At 45.0% G+C, this 4,707-nt stretch overlaps 1 pseudogene; it reads left to right on the top strand.

Annotated features, from left to right (window-relative positions):
- The first annotated feature begins 1,735 nt into the window (after window positions 1-1,735).
- Window positions 1,736-2,467, top strand: LOC122115450 (annotated as a pseudogene).
- The last annotated feature ends 2,240 nt before the right edge of the window (window positions 2,468-4,707 follow it).

The following is a 4,707-nucleotide window of genomic DNA, read 5'->3' as shown; positions in this document are numbered from 1 at the left end:
ATGTTTTTCTAGCAGTTTTAATTGGAACATGAGATTATTTATTGGTCTGCCTCTATTTTCTTGATGTGGGCAAGGAGGGCAATAAATTTGCCCCTCAGGCCTGCTTTGCTCTGTCCCAGAAGTTTCTTTGTGATGTGTCTTCATTTTCATTGAGTTGTAGGAACTTTTTAATTTCTTCTTTAATCTCTTCTGTTAGCCAGATACTGCTTAGAAGTGTGATGTTCACTCTCCAGGTGTTTGAGTAATTTCTACGGTATGCTTTGTGATTGAAAACTAGCTTGATTCCACTGTGGTCAGATAGGGTACAGGGGATTATGTATTTACTGAAGTTACTTGTATGAACTATATGGTCTATTTTGGAGAAAGTTCCATGAACTGCTGAGAAGAATGTTGTTTTAAGGTGAAATACTCCATAGATGTCAGTTAGTTCTGCTTATGATATGGCCTCACTGAATTCGGTAGCTTCTTTGCCAATCCTCTGGTTGGTAGACCTGTCCTTTGGTGGGAATGGGGTATTTAAGTCTCCTAGTATTATCATATTTGGATCTATTTTATTCTGTAGGTTTGAGAGTATTCGCTTAACATATTTGAGTGCTCCAGTGTTTGGGGAATATAAGTTGATAATGGTAATATCCTCCTCTTGGATTGTTCCCTGCTTTAATATGTAGTGTCCTTCCTTGTCTTTTTGTATTGATTTTAATGAAAAGTTTATTTTGCCAGATATCAGTATAGCTATTCCTGCTTTCTTACTGGGGGCATTTGCTTGGTAGATCCTTCTCCAACCCTTCACTCTGAGTTGTTTGTGTGTTTGGCTGAGAAGTAGATCTCCTGAAGGCAACAGATGGATGGATCTTGTTTTCTGATCCAATCTGCAGTTCTTTTTCTTTTGATTGGTGAGTTGAGTCCATTCATATTACTGGTTATTATAGAGAGATGCACTGTGATTCCTGTCATTTGCTGTTTTCCTTCTTTCCTTTCTTCCTATGCTTATTAAATTAGACTTCTAGTAATACCTGTCTGGTGAGGATACGATTTCCTGACTGCTTTTTTTGGGTTGTGTTCCCCTTCTTAGCATTCTTTGTAGTGATGGCTTATTGTTTATTAATTCATTTAGTTTTTTTTACTATTAAAAATCTTTGTTTCTCCATCAAATGTGAATGATAGCTTTGCTGGGTATATCAGTCTGGGCTGGCAGTTATTGGTTCTCAGGGCTTGAACTGTACTTTCCCAGGCCTTTCTTGCATTCAGTGTCTGTGTGGAGAGCTCTGCAGTGACTCTAATTTTTTCCCATTGTAGTAGAGCTCCTTCATTTTTGCTGCAGACAAGATTATTTCCTTATTATTCAGATCTTTAATTTTTACTATAATGTGCCTAGAAGTATTTCTCCTGGCATCTTGCTTGCTGGGTGTTCTATATGCTTCTGTTATGTAGGTAAGATGTTCTCTTTTAAGAAGTGGGAAATTTTCATTGATAATCTTGCTGAATAGGTGTTTGATTCCCTTGCCTTGATATTCCTCACCTTCATCCACTCCAATTATATGAAGGTTAAATTTCTTGGCACTGTCTGCTTGCTCTTGGGTTTCCCTTTGGCATAATTTAAGTGATTTTTCCATATCTGTGACTTTTGTGCAGTTGGTGTATTTTGTCTTCTGTATCTGACACTCTAAATTCCATTTCGTGTGAACGGGGAACAGCGGTGGCTGCGTGGAGAGGGTTTCGGACCTCCAGCGGCCGGATGGTGAAATCCTCCCTGCAGTGGATCCTCAACAGCCACTGCTTTGCCAGAGAGAAGGAAGGGGATAAACCTAGCTCCGCTGTCCACACCAGCCACATCATGCCACTCCTCAGCCTGCACAGCCACCGTGGCCACAGCAGCGAGAGTTCCAGGGTCTCCCTCAACCGCTGTAGTAACCTGGATCCATGGCCTCAGTGATGCTTCTGATGTCCCTCACCCACCCGTGAAGATCCCAGGTGGGCAAGGGAATAGTCAGAGGGATCACAATCTTTCAGCTAACTTAGTTTACTCTGATAATCGGCTGAATGTAACAGAGGAACTAACATCTAATAACAAGACAAGAATTCTCAGTGTCCAGTCCAGGCTCAAGGAGGCCAAACACATCACCTGGAGAGCGGTGTGGAGTGGTAGCAGTCTCTACATTGAGCTCCCAAGCGGCCCTCTGCCCGAAGGGAGCAAGGACAGTTTTGCACTTCTGCTCCAGTTTGCTGAGGAGCAGCTCCGAGCTGACCATGTCTTCATTTGCTTCCATAAGAACCGTGAGGACAGAGCCGCCTTGTTCCGAATTTTCAGCTTTTTGGGCTTTGAGATTGTGAGTCCAGGGCATTCCCTTGTCCCCAAGAGACCCGACGCTTGCTTCATGGCCTACACATTGGAAAGAGAGTCTTCAGGAGAGGAAGAGTAGTGAGCCCGCCTTGCCCCCTGCAGTTCATTGTGTCCTGCTGTAGGTGGGCAGGGAATTCAGACTCTTCTCTCTCCTGTTTTGTCTGCATGTCATGATTGTGCAAATAAATGCTCACTCCAAATTAGTGGTATATTTCTTGAAGTTTAATATTGTGTTTGTGATACTGAAGTATTTGCTTTAATTCTAAATAAAAGTTTATATTTTACTTTTTTATTGCTAGAATAAGATGATTCAGATTCTCCTTGTACTTTGAGGAGGTGTTTCTTATTTGAAGTCTTGGAAAGTTGTAGGTCTCCTAACTTGGTAAGATAGGTAAAATAATCTACCCTTCTATTGCTCTCAAAAATCTAAATAAAAATGATCACCTCTAAATTCCATTTCATTCATTCTGTTAACTATGATTTCCATTGTTGTTTGCATGGACGAAATTGATTTATTTATGGATTCTATGTTGGTTCTCAGAATACTAATCTCAGTTCTATTTTTGTATACATCTCCTGTTTGAATCCTGCATCTCTTTTGATATTTCATTTCTATGTTCTTTAAATTTCTGATCTATTTCTGGATTTAATTCTTGAGTCATTGCTTCCAGCATCTCTTTGGTGTAGCTTTTGTCTTCAATTCCTGCTTTGCTCCCAATGGGGCTCTCCCCTGGGTGGCTGCTGGCTTTTGGGGGTAGCTTGCTATCCTGGATGTTGCTAAACCTTGTAATTTTTCTCTGTCATTTTTGCATGGATATTCAAGGGTTATTGGAGAGTAATCTGAAATTTTGTTTTGGTCAATAGGTGTCTGTCTTTGCTTGGTTGCTGGTTCTGGGTTGGCTAAGGAAGTCTGTACCTAGTCTTGGTTCTGTTGGGGGAGAGGCTGGCCTCCAACTGCTAGTCTGACCCACATAGGGCTCTTGGCTGTCTGATGTAAATTACTGAAAGTTCCTGCTTTTAGAGGGACTGAGCAGCCTAGACTGCTCCTGTTTACTTCTACAGGTGCTCTTGGTGAGATCAGGTGTTCTAGATGTATTCTCTGAGTCTGCTATGAGCTCCTGATTTTTTTTTTTTTTTTGGCAGTGGAGGAGGGTCGCTTGTGGGCTTGAACTCTGGGCCTGGGCACTGTCCTTCAGCTCTTCAGCTCAAGGCTAGCACCCTACCATTTGAGCCATAGCACCACTTCTGGCTCTTTCTGCTTATATGGTGCTGAGGACTCAGGCCCAGGGCCTCATGCATGCAGGGCAAGCACTCTACCACTGAGCCACCTTTCCAGCCTGAGCTCCTGGCTATTATCAGGTGCTGGTGGCCTGAGTTGTCCAATTCCCAGCATAGGATATAAGGGTCAGGTTCTGATGGGGTTTGGGTTCTGGTTCTCTTGCCCTGGACACCCAGGACTTTTGCTGTCATGGGTGCAAATGCCAGGGGATGCAGTTCCCTGCTTTCTCCCTTCTACTAAGGTGTATGCTCAATTTCTGACTTCAGTTGGGAGGAGTTGGTTGTGTTGCTCAGGCACCTGATCCCCAGGCCTGGTGCTGGTTCCCAGTCCCCTATCTGAGGCATGCCAATTGGACCTGTGCTGCTGTGTATCCCACCTGAGTTACGCAGCCTGGAGTACTCAGTTCAGGTTTCTTCCACTGGGTTGTGACCTATGGGGCGCTATTCCTGGCTTGGGTGTTTAAGCTCCCTTCCAGGGGCATTCTTGATCTAGCATGGCCTGCTGGATGTGCTCCATGGGCTGGTGGAACACTTGAACAGTTCCAAGTTTTAGTGGGTCCTGTAGTCCAGGTGTTGGGGCAGGGGTCTGGGTCAAGATCTGGTCTCCCTTAAGGGGGGATATGCTGTCCCCTGTGGGTTACTCACCCTGGAGCTAGTTGGGAGCTCTCCAGCTGTTGTTTCTATGCAATGTAGGTCACTGGTTGCCACTGCGATCTTCGTTCAGTTGAGATGCTTGTAGGCTGGGCCTGGTGGTGGCGTCCATCAGAGTTTCACCTCTGTTGATGCTGTTCCAGTCAGCACCACAGGCTGTGAGTCGTGGGTGGGCAAGTGGGCATGCTGACCATTGTGGGCTGGGTTGCGCGTTGTTTGTGGTCTGGGCAGGGTGGTGTTTCTCCTCTGTCTCTGCCTCTGTAGTTGCTGTTCAGGTTGGCTGTTTGGCCTGGGCTGTGCCTGAGGGGCTGTGCAGTGGGGGCAGGGCACCGGCCTCTGGTGGAGGGGTGCAGGAGGAGTCTCTATGCAGGTTCTGAGTGCTGAGGTTTGTCTCTGTTTGCTCTTTTCCAATCAGCACCAGTACCTTGCGTGTCTTC

The sequence above is a fragment of the Dipodomys spectabilis genome, unplaced genomic scaffold (assembly GCF_019054845.1).
Source record: "Dipodomys spectabilis isolate Male_0828 unplaced genomic scaffold, ASM1905484v1 ptg000003l, whole genome shotgun sequence".
Classification (NCBI taxonomy): domain Eukaryota; kingdom Metazoa; phylum Chordata; class Mammalia; order Rodentia; family Heteromyidae; genus Dipodomys; species Dipodomys spectabilis.
Note: the sequence above shows the minus strand (reverse complement) of the source record. Positions and strands in the feature narration are given on the sequence as shown.